The sequence below is a fragment of the Malus domestica genome, chromosome 11 (assembly GCF_042453785.1).
Source record: "Malus domestica chromosome 11, GDT2T_hap1".
NCBI lineage: Eukaryota > Viridiplantae > Streptophyta > Magnoliopsida > Rosales > Rosaceae > Malus > Malus domestica.
The window spans coordinates 6,104,813-6,117,358 of NC_091671.1; the positions used below are offsets into that span (position 1 = coordinate 6,104,813).

The following is a 12,546-nucleotide window of genomic DNA, read 5'->3' on the forward strand; positions in this document are numbered from 1 at the left end:
ATTTGTACTTCTTCTGCCAACTCACGGCTAGAAGCCAGGCGCGCATCAAACGTGAAATTGACGCCGGAGGTACGTGGAGCGAATCCAATTCAAAGCCGGTTAAGGATTTGGAGAATGAAAAAGCTATTGGGAAAAAGAGGAATTTGCGGTATGAGAAAGAAGGGTGTGAGCATGACGGTGACTGGCTCTTGGAAGAGTACAGCATTCTTCCTAGTGTGTTTGGTTGCGCTGATGACTCCGATCACGAAATTGGGAAGGTAGTTCTCTGCCGAATTAAAAAGAATTCTAGGAGCGGAAACAAGAAGAATTGTTCGAATTCAACCCAACAAGTGAACAAGCAGCCGGCAAAAAAGAGAGCAAGGAAAGAAGTCATGGAGAAGCCGGCGAAAAAGAGAGCAAGAAAAGAAGTCAAAGAGAAGCCAGCAAAAACAAAGGCAAGAAACAAAGTGGGTTCGCAAAATACTACTAGCGTGATCACCCATACCATTGAGGAACTACAAAACTGCCCTGGTACTAGCAGTGCTCCTGTCCTGCCCTTCGATGAAAGCAATTACAAGATGATTAGTGACGCTATTGATCATGATCAGCAGTGCATAAGCAACATTGACGGTAGTACGATGCCTGCAAGTTTTTCTGATCATGATTATGTCTCGAGAAGCTTGGTCGGCGAAGGTGGTGAGTCGCTTTTGAAGGATGAAGACTTTCTTATTGAGAGCGGTGAAGAAATGTTTTTTGACCTCGACGATTTGTTCGCACCATTAGACTGTGGATCTGCATGGTCACAAGAGAAGCTGCCTCAGATTGACGAAACTCAAGTGCCTTTGCCGTTGGATGGGATGACGTGTTGGAACGATTGTTTGTGGATGGGCAATTGTGTTCAGTGATCAGTAGAGGAGACGTTCTATCAAACTTCGACGGCAAGAGATTGTAATTTCTTTTTAAGTCTATCTAAAGGTGTTTATATATAAGATGTAATTGTGACTACGGCTGCGGCTGTCTAATTTCGATTGCTAGAGATTGTAATTTCTTTCGTAGTTTATATAATATAAGATGTTTCTTTGATTTCTTGTTATTGAGTTAATTCCTGAGTAAATTCTTTATAATGATGAACGTGTAATTGATTGGTTAAGCACACGAACTCATTGGCATTACAGTACTGAACGAATCCATGGCGGTAAATATTCTGTCGGAGCCAATAAAAGATCGGTCACACGTTTGTTCGGAAAAGTTTAATCACATAAATATAGAACCAATTCAGATCCAAAGGACAAATAAGCGATCATGAAGAGCATAATGAAATCATAATATCCCCTACAACATTCAAAGACATCCCAGTAACAGGACCACCACGTCGCTTGAGACAATCCATGTCGTTGCACCATGGTACATCTATTCATGCAGCACTCAGACATCCAGGCACATTTGTCGTTGCACCACTGAGTGTTAATCTAACAATGTATAACGATCCCGTCATCATCATGACCTGCATTGTTTTTTTTGTTTTGTTTTTTTTTTTTTTTTGGTCAAACGATAGTTTTGAGTCTATCTGATCCAAAGCAATCCCAATTGAAGACGCGTGAAACACATCTTACACGTGTATTTCCATGCAGCTTGTTGTTTGTTTTATTCCCCTCCAGACGCCATGGAATTGGCTTCCCTCTCTCTCGAAGCTAGCTTGAGAGAATAAAAGTCTTGGAAAATTTATTACATTTTTCTTAAGTGTGTTATTATCATATACGTCAAATATATGAAAATTCTTGGAAATTCTTTCTATTGATTATTTTCTGATCGAAATATATGGATACACTGGATCCAACCCTCAACTCTCCTTTCTTGGTTAATTGATATTGAATCAATCAAATCATCAGATTATAGAAGTTCATAATTCTAGCCCATTTCCTTTTTAGGTTGGATGCTTGCTTACAATTTAGAATCCGTTATTATATGTTTATTCTAGTCTTTGTTGATCCATCCGCACCTTCTAGTACGGTTACGTTGTAATGACTTCACTCCATTCACTAGCCCTGCCTTCGGCATCCTTCTTAAGACCAAAGAGCTGGGTGGATAGAGGGGGGAGCTCTCCATTCGTTCTGGCCAAGAAAAAAAACTGCAGCGCCAATACATCTGTGAGAGATTATTTGAGGTACCGAAACCATTAAAAGAAGGGAACTTTAACGAAAAGCACCCGGTACTGTTCACTTTAACGAAAAACCACATTTTTACACTAAAAAGTCAATCCTGGTACTATTCACTTTATCCTTTATTTTGTCCTTATCATTAAAACTCAAAGTTTTCAAGCCATTTTCATTAGTTTTCATTTAAAAGAATTCCCAATAACTTATCTAGCCCTGTACAAATGATTCCTATTCAAAGAGTACATAACCGCAAGAACAATAAACTCACGCTATCTTGAATGCATATCAAAAGCAAGGTTAGGTTGTCTTTCTCCTTTTTCCGATGAAAACTTCAATATACATAACAACGGTTAATTTATGATGATGGTAAATTGGTAATGTGATGGAGGGTTCAGGGTTTGATCCCACTGATCATTTACTTCATGTACAAGAAAACAATAACAAAAGAGTCGTTAATGGTGGCGGACAATAACATTGTGTGCATGAGTTCAATGTTTTGGGGAAATTTGGAATACCTTACCTTGTCAATCAAAACTTGTGTTTCCTCTCCCAGCTCAACATTTAATGTTGTGCTAGGATAGCACCGAACCTTCTGGAACCAACTCTTGATAACCCACAGGAAATATATCAAATGAAATTTAAGAACAAAATATTAAAGACACCAAGATTTTAACGAGGTTCCTCAACAGTCAGTGTAACTGGAGTACGTCCTCGGAGCAGTAGGAGCTCACCCAATAATCCACTATAAACCAAATGGGAGTTTACAAAGTGTTGGCAATCTCACAACCCAAATAACCCAATACACCCAATAGCTCACACACACCACAGAAACAAATAGAGAAAGAAATATAGCGATTAATTTCTTCTCTATACAAAGCTCAAAGCTATTACAACAATAACACTTTGATGGAGTGAGAACTAACCAATGAAAGGAGCAACAACTCCTTCTCTGAAACGGAGCTACAACAGTACCTTCTTTCTCTCCCTTTTCTTCTCTGCTGCTCTCTGTTTTTCAGCTCACTTAAAACAAAAGGGCAGCAGCTGCCCTTATTCATAACCTAGCCTTCTCGTGGCTTTTCACATGAGCCAAAGAAAAAACAAAAGGACTTTAGACAAGGTTCCATGTTTTCCTCCCCAAAACATGGAAGGGACATAATCAAGTTGTCTTTTTTTTTTCTTTTTGATTTGTTTAATCAAAAGTTGGTCACTTGGCCACTAATTCAACAATCTCCACCTTGGCCAAGTTCTGAAAACACCATGATAAGCCAACCAACACAATCAACACAAAAGTTACTCCCAAACACTAGCAAGAGAACAACTCATGCCGAGTCTAATGCTCCAAAAACTCCTACTGCTCAACGCCTTCTTTATATAGGCAAAATGTAAGCCAAGTTCAAGCAATGAACAAACTTGGCTACACCAACAACCTTAGTCAACATATCAGCAGGGTTGTCTTTAGTTGGAATCTTCTGGAGAATGATTTCCCCTTCACCAACAATTTCACGAACAAAATGATAACGCACATCTATGTGCTTGGTCCTCGCATGATGAACCTGATACTTAGCCAAATAAATGGCACTCTGACTATCACAATGTACCTCCACCTGATACGAATTGAGGAGTGCTTCACAACCGAAGAAAATATTTCATTGTAGTCAATGCCCTCCTTTTGTGCATACCCTTTAGCAACTAATCTTGCTTTGAATCTCACATTGCTTTTCTCATCAACATCTTCCTTCTTGGCATACACCCATTTGCAACCGATAGCTTTCTTGCCCTTAGGCAATTTAGCTAACTCCCAAGTCTTGTTCTTCAAGAGAGAATTCATCTCATCACCCATGGCATTGCACCACCCCTCATTTTCTTCACTCTCAATAGCTTCCTCAAAATTGGATGGAATCTCACCAGTGATAATAGGAAGAGCAAAAGAAACATAGTCACTGTACTGAGCTGGCTTGGTAATTTGTCTCTTTCCTCTGTTCTTGGCAATAGACTCTTGAGATGAAACTTCTTTTTCAACTTGAATAGAATCTTCAAGTTCAACTTCTTCAACATCCTCATGGTCTCCAACTTCTTCACTTGTAGTGGCTTCGACATCAGCGGAAATAGGATTTGAAGTACCAGAGGCAACTTTCTCAAGCTCCACCTATTGGACATCTTTCACATTCTTCTCAGAGACTTTGTACATACTTTTTTCATCAAATGTCACATCTCTGCTGATTACAAGTTTTTTCATCTCTGGGCACCACAACCTGTAACATTTGACACCACTACTAAAACCAAGAAAGATAGCCTTTTTGGCTCTAGGATCAAGTTTATTTTCAGTCACATGAAAATAAGCAGGTGAACCAAAAATACATATATAGTCATAATCAGAAGAAGGTTTTCCAGTCCATACCTCCATTGGTGTCTTACCCTGAACAGCAGCTGAGGGTAATCGGTTGATGATGTGACATGCATAATTAACTGCCTCTGCCCAAAATGACTTGCTTAAACCCGACTGAGACAACATACATATAACCTTCTCAAGTAAGGTTTGATTCAATCTTTCTGCAACTCCATTTTGTTGTGGAGTTCCCCGAACACTCAAATGTCTCACAATTCCTTCCTCTTTGCAAACTTTAAAGAAAGGATCGGATGTGTATTCACCACCATTATCTGATCTCAAAATTTTAATCTTTCTCCCAGTCTGGTTTTCAACCATTTTCTTCCAACCCAAGAAAATGCTCAACACCTCACTCTTGTGCTTCATAGTGTAGACCCAAGACCTTCTTGAATAATCATCAACAAAGGTCACGAACCAATGTCTACCACTCAAAGAGGGAGTCTTTGTAGGACCCCAAACATCCGAATGCACATAATCAAGAATGCCCTTCGTCTGATGTACAGCAGTACCAAACTTCACTCTAGTTTGCTTCCCCAAGACACAATGCTCGCAGAAATCAAGCTTACAAGTCGTGGCACCTTTTAGAATACCTTGTTTCATAAGCCCTTGTAGAGCTTTCTCACCGGCATGACCTAATCTCATATGCCACAGTCTAGTAGTATCAGAATCGGATGTGCCCATATTTTCTGAGACTACAGATGCTTCACCTGTCACAGTGCTTCCTTGCAATAGATACAAATGGCCACATCGAGGAGCTTTCATCACAACAAGTGCACCATAAGTAACTTTCAATGTCTGTCCATCTGAATGAAACCTGAAGCCCTTGGATTCTAAAGTACCCAAAGAAATAAGATTTTTCTTCAAATTCGGTACATACCGAACACCTGTCAACTCTTTAACCATGCCATCATACAATTTCAAACGAACTGTACCAATCCTTTTTGTTATGCAAGGATTGTCATCTCCCATGAACACAACGCCACCATCAAACTCTTTCAAGCTTGAAAACCAATCCTTATGAGGAGTCATATGATGAGTACAACCCGTATCCAACACCCACTTAGTAGCACAATCAAATGATGAGGAAGTGGTTAAAGAAAAATCAGAAAATTCTGTTTCAACCTCAGCAACATTAGCTTCAGAACTTTCTTTGCCTTTGGTCTTCAACCTAGGACAATCTTTCTTCCAATGGCCCTTATTATGACAAAAGGCACATTCATCCATTTCCAAAGTTTTTCTACCTTTAGAGTTTCCTCTAGGTCGAGACTGTTATTTTTTCCTGCTAGAAGATGATATTCTCTCCGATGATCTACCTCTAACAAATAAAGCTTCAGAGGTACTATCATGATTTTTATCTCTATGCCTCATTTCATAATTCATCAAGGCATTTGACACATCTTCAAATTTCACAGTTTCTTTACCATGCATAATAGTGGTAACAAAATGCTCATAAGAGTCCGGCAATGAATTCAACAATATTAAGGCCTTATCTTCATCCTTAATATCCTCATCTAAATTTAATAAGTCGGCAATCAACTTATTAAAAGCATCAAGGTGTCTAATCATTTTTGTACCTTCATTGTATTGGAAGCGGTAGAGTTTTTTCTTCAAGTGTAGCCGGTTCTCTGCACTCTTTGTCATATACTTGTCTTCCAATTTTTGCCACAACACACTTGCTAATGTCTCCCGCATCAGAAAATACTTCTAAGTTTTTGCAAGGCACAACCGAATTGAAGAGCAAGCCCACAAATTTAATTTCTCCCATTCCGGCTTCGACATAGCTTCCGGCTTCTCTCCCAAAGCGGCAAGTAGATCTTGTTGAGCCAACACATCTTTGACCTCACATTGCCACATCCCGAAGTTGTTTGTTCCATCAAACTTTTCCACTTCGAACTTTGCATTTTGCACCGTAGTTCTTGCAAACCCGGAGCTGCTACCAAAAGGATTTTCATCTTGCCCGTCTGACATCTTTGGCAACTAGACAGTACCCAAGAGCAACCAGTGCTCTGATACCAATTGTTGTGCTAGGATAACACCAAACCTTATGGAACCAACTCTTGATAACCCACAGGAAATATATCAAATGAAATTCAAGAACAAAATATTAAAGACACCAAGATTTTAATGAGGTTCCTCAACAGTCAGTGTAACTGGAGTACGTCCTCGGAGCAGTAGGAGCTCACCCAATAATCCACTATCAACCAAATGGGAGTCTACAAAGTGTTGGCAATCTCACAACCCAAATAACCCAATACACCCAATAGCTCTCACACACCACAGAAACAAATAGAGAAAGAAATATAGTGATTAATTTCTTCTCTATATAAAGCTCAAAGCTATTACAACAATAACACTTTGATGGAGTGAGAACTAACCAATGAAAGGAGCAACAACTCATTCTCTGAAACGGAGCTACAGTAGTACCTTCTGTAACACCCACCCCCTATTTATAAAGATATATGTATGTAATTATCCCAAAACATTTTAAATATATCAATTTTGTCCCATTTTATCTACCCAATCTGAAAATGGATTCCTTTCTTTCCCACAAGCTGCCACGTGGCAGCACCCCCTTCACTCTTCTCTCTTCTCTCTCTGTCCCCCCTGTTAGGATATAGCTATGCCATGTGTCATAATTGTATTGGAGTTGTGAATGGTAGTCATAAGGTGTGTTGTATTTATAAGAGTTGAGTGTTGTAAAAAACATAAGGAAAAAAATAAATAACAAGATTATTTTTCCCTCTCTACTTTCTCTCTCTATTTCTCTGTGTTCGATATCTTCTTCTCTAAGTTTCTTCCATACAGTTGGTTTGTTAACATGGTATCATCGCCGGCAATGGCTGACGTCGTCGCTTGGTGATCTTGGTGCTTCCGCGTCTCGTCGTTTTTGTTCCGGTGGTGTTCGCTTGTTCGTCGGAAGTCGATTGGTCGTTGTTTTGTGGTCTCTGGTGAATCTTGGTTTCTGCAACCCTAGGTTTTTGGAGTTTTCTTGCCTGGGTTGATCGAAGTCGGTTGCTCTTTGTGCAGTAGTTGCCGTTGTTGATCGTCGTCTTGGCTGAAGGTATTGGTCGAATTCTTTATCGTCTTGTTCCGATTCGTGTGGTGATTTTGTTGAATTTCTTGTTGCTCTTCTGAATTGTATTGGAGTTGGAGATTTCTGTTAATTGTTCGTTCTTGATTACTTCTGATTGACACACGGATTGTTGTGTGGTGATTAAATTAGTACTTGATTACTTCTCTATTGGTGTCGAGATTGTTGTGTCTTGATTAAACATGGTGACCACAGCCCAATTAGCTCTTACACAGTCTCCTATTTCTTCCCTAATACCAAGTGTTGGCAATACAGTAACAGTCAAGTTAGATGATTCTAACTATATCACATGGAATTTTCAACTCGATTTACTGTTAGAAGGTAATGGTATTATGGGATTTCTTGATGGCTCTATCCCCTGTCCTGAGAAATATATGACTACTGAAGATGGCCCTGTGATTAATCGTGCTATTATCACTGATGCCTATAAAGTTTGGAAGATTCATGATAAAGCCTTGATGACTTTTATCACCGCTACTTTGTCTCCTGCTGCCTTATCGAGTGTCATTGGGTGTCAAAGCTCCAAGGAAATGTGGCTTAACTTGAAAGAGAGGTTCTCGAGAATGACTAGAACAAGTATTGTCCAGATGAAAATTGATCTCCAGAATATTAAGAAAGGGGCTGAATCGATTGATCTTTATCTTCAACGCATCAAAGATTGTAGAGACCAGTTAGCTGCAGTGGGTGTTGCTATTCCTGATGAAGATATTGTCATAGTTGCTCTCAGAGGCTTACCGACTGAATACAACACTATTAAGGCTGTTATTCGAGGAAGAGAAAATCTTGTGTCCCTGCAGGAGCTTAGGTCCCAGTTGAAGGCAGAAGAATCAACACTTGAAGAAAGTCTCAAACAACCTCTAATGGCTGCAATGTATGCTAATAGATCTGGTTCCATACATGAGTTTGGAGGGTCGTCTGGTACCAAATCTAGTGCGGGTAACTATGATACTGGCTCATCATTTTGTCAGGTTCCTCAAATGCCCCAACTAGCTCCAATGCCTAACATGGCTCCGGTACATCAACTACCTCAACTTCCACAGTTTCAGTCACTCTTTCTTCAAGCTCCACATGGTCCTTATGCATTTGTGTCCCAAGCAGGATCTGGCACTTATAATAATTTCAGGGGGCAAAATTTCAAGTACAAAGGAAAAGGGAAGAAATTTCACTTAGGTTATCAGGGGTCTGTTCAAACCAATGCTCAGTCTCAATCACAATCTAGTTTTCCAACTCCACAATCTTATAATCCTATGTTGGTCTGTCAAATTTGTGATAAAAAGGGACACTCTGCACTCCATTGTTTTCAGCGTGGGTGCCAAATCTGCAATAGGGTTAGTCACACTGCAGCTACATGTTTCGACAGGGGTACTTCTACTATGCCCATGTCTCAGCCTATGTATCCGTCTCACCAGTTTCAGGCTCCTGCTCCTGTTCCACAATATCAGTCTCAACAATTTCAAGCTCATGTTCCGGTTCAACAAATGAATCCATCGTATGTGCAGCATCAGAACATGTCACAACAACAAGCTCCATCTCCTGTTGCTTTCACTGCACGAACCAATTTCTCCCCTTCTGCCCCTCCGCAAGAGTATTGGCTGCTTGATTCTGGTGCTACCAATCATATGACATCTGATCTATCATGTCTACAAGCTCCTACCCCATATCCGTCCACTGAAACTGTAACTGGGGCTAATGGTGAAGGTTTACACATTTCACATATTGGACAGTCTTCTCTTATTACTCATTCTCATAAACTTCAGTTAAAAACAGTGCTTCATGTTCCTCAATTATCTCAACATTTACTTTCCATGCATCAATTACGTAAGGACAATAATTGTCGATGCATTGTTGATGAGTTTTCTGTGTGTATACAGGACAAGGTCACCAACCAGGTTCTCTTCCAAGAACTGACTAACAATGCTGTTTACCCACTTCCTTTGCTCAAACAACCTCAACTCAAACCTGCTGCTTATCTTGGCCAGAAAGTTAATACTACCCTGTGGCATTGCAGATTGGGCCATCCCACCAATTCTGTAATTCAGTCTGCTCTTAGTAAGGCCAATATTTCTTTTAGTTGTCATTATGTTCCTCAATCATGTACCTCTTGCCTACAAGGCAAGTTTACCAAATTACCATTTCCATTAGCAGCATCTAAGTCCACTGTACCATTTGAAGTCATTCACACCGATGTGTGGGGTCCTGCACCTATCATGTCTATAGAGGGTTATAGGTACTATGTGTCTTTCATTGATGAATGTACCAGATATACATGGATTTTTCCAATCATGAATAAAGCTGCAGTTTGTGAAACCTTTATTCAGTTTCATGCTTTCATTCACAATTCATTTTCTGTTACTATCAAAGTCTTACAAAGTGATGGTGGTGGAGAGTTTGTTGGATCTCTTTTTTCAAAAGTTTCTTCTAACCAAGGGTATTTTGCATCAAAAGTCTTGTCCCTATACTCCTGAACAAAATGGGTTGGTTGAGAGAAAAAATCGTCACATAGTTGAAACTGCCCTTACTTTACTACAAAAAGCCTCTCTTCCTTCACAGTTTTGGTTTCATGCTTGTGCCACAGCTACCTTTCTTATCAATCGAATGCCTACACCTGTTTTACATATGCATTCCCCATTCGAAAAGTTATATCACTCTCCACCTAGGCTTGATCGTTTAAGAGTCTTTGGTTGTGCATGTTACCCTACTTTAAAACCCTATAGACACAACAAGCTGGAGCAAAAAACTACACAGTGCATATTTTTGGGTTATGCATCTCAGTACAAAGGATATATTTGCTATGCTATCCAAGACCATAAACTAATTGTCTCTAGGCATGTTGTTTTTGATGAAGATACATTTCCTAGCTTACCAGGTTCTGTTTCTAGTTCACCATCATTGACACCGTCGATTATACCTCACCCAAATACATTTCAACATACACCTGTTCTTTCCATTCCTTTTCCCCGTCGTCCATTTCCTTCTTCTTCTTCCTCTACCACAGCGTCTCCTTCTATTACTCAATCATCTTACTCCATACCTGGTGATCTTGTCTCTTCTCCCTGCGTACCTACTGAAGCCACAATTCCACCGTCTGTGGAGCATGCTGATATTCATCCTGATGTTACTACTTCTCAAGTTCAAGCACTGCATCATGTTCCAGTGCCTCAAATCAATACACATCCAATGCAAACCAGGTCGAAATCTGGTATCTTCAAAAAGAAGGCTCTTCTTGCTCAGGTACAATCTTCTTCTATCACTGAGCCACAGTCTTTCAAGGTTGCTATTCAGACCTCTGAGTGGAGACAAGCTATGGAGGATGAAATGGCTGCTCTTGTGAAGCAGAAAACCTGGAGATTAGTTCCTCTTCCACCTAACAAGAATTTGGTTGGCTGTAAATGGATATATAAGATCAAAAGTAATCCGGATGGTTCGGTTGCTAGATACAAGGCCAGGTTGGTGGCTAAGGGTTTTTCCCAAGAAGCCGGTCTTGACTATCACGAAACTTTCAGTCCTGTTGTCAAGCCAACCACAGTGAGACTTCTGTTGTCTCTAGCTGCTACAAAGCGTTGGCAATTAAAACAGTTAGATGTTAAGAATGCATTTCTTCATGGTTTTCTTGATGAAGAGGTGTATATGTCTTAGCCGCAAGGCTTCGTTGATCCTGCTCATCCTGGGTTTGTGTGCAAATTGGACCGGTCTCTCTATGGTCTTAAACAAGCTCCTCGAGCTTGGAATGATCGATTTTCCAGGTTTCTTCTTACCTTGGGTTTTAAACCCTCATATGCTGATCCATCATTATATGTGAAGCAGAATGGTCAGTCTATTGTTGTACTGTTATTATATGTGGATGATATAATTCTCAGTGGTGATTGTGATTCTTAAATTCAAGCTGTCATAGATCAGTTAACAGCTGAGTTTGATATGAAAGACCTCGGGATTTTACACTATTTCCTTGGTCTTCAGATTGATTATCGACCTACAGGTTTCCTGGTGCATCAAACCAAGTATGTTACTGATCTTTTTACTAAGACACACATGCTGGATTGCAAACCGTGTATCACTCCGTGTCATCCCAATCAGAAGCTGCTGAATCATGGTAGTCCTCAGTTTCATGATCCGGGTCTCTATCGCAGCATTGTTGGTGCTCTCCAATATTTGACATTTACAAGACCGGATATTGCCTACTCCGTCAATCAAGTTTGTCAATTCATGCACTCACCTCTGGACAGTCATTTCATTGCTGTTAAACGCATCTTGCGGTACCTTCGAGGGTCCATGACCCTTGGCTTGTGTTTTCAACCAGGAAATATGGATATTAAAGCATATTCGGATGCTGATTGGGCTGGGGATCCTAATGATAGGAGATCCACCACAGGTTTTGTAGTATTCCTCGGTAATAATCCTGTGTCTTGGAGTTCTAAGAAGCAGCACGCGGTTAGTCGTTCATCTACCGAGGCTGAGTATCGTGCTATGGCGACAACCACTGCTGAGGTGGTTTGGCTACAACAAATACTAAGGGACTTGCATCTTCCCTGTTCCGCAGTTCCTCTTCTCCACTGTGACAATATTTCTGCTATGGCACTGGCAACCAATCCGGTCTTACATTCTAAAGCTAAACACATTGAAATCGATTGCCATTTTGTTCGAGAACGTGTTCAACGAGGTTCCATTGTTCTGCAGTTTGTTGCATCCTCCGAGCAGCATGCTGACATCTTTACCAAGGGCTTATGTTCTCCTCTATTTAGCTCCCATTGTAACAATCTTATGCTTGGTTCTTCCTAGCATAAGCTTGAGGGGGAATGTTAGAATATAGCTATGTTAGGATATAGCTATGCCATGTGTCATAATTGTATTAGAGTTGTGAATGGTAGTCATAAGGTGTGTTGTATTTATAAGAGTTGAGTGTTGTAAAAAACATAAGGAAAAAAAGAAATAACAAG

At 40.2% G+C, this 12,546-nt stretch overlaps 1 protein-coding gene across 1 annotated transcript in view; it reads right to left on the reverse strand.

Annotated features, from left to right (window-relative positions):
• Nucleotides 1–1,754: 1,754 nt before the first annotated feature.
• LOC108170774 (protein EARLY FLOWERING 4-like) overlaps nucleotides 1,755–12,546 on the reverse strand; it is a 28,381-nt gene continuing 17,589 nt past the window's right edge. Inside the window, exon 3 of the transcript XR_011573473.1 lies at nucleotides 1,755–2,090. The gene's annotated coding sequence lies outside the window, so the exon portion shown is untranslated. The remainder of the gene's footprint in view (nucleotides 2,091–12,546) is intronic.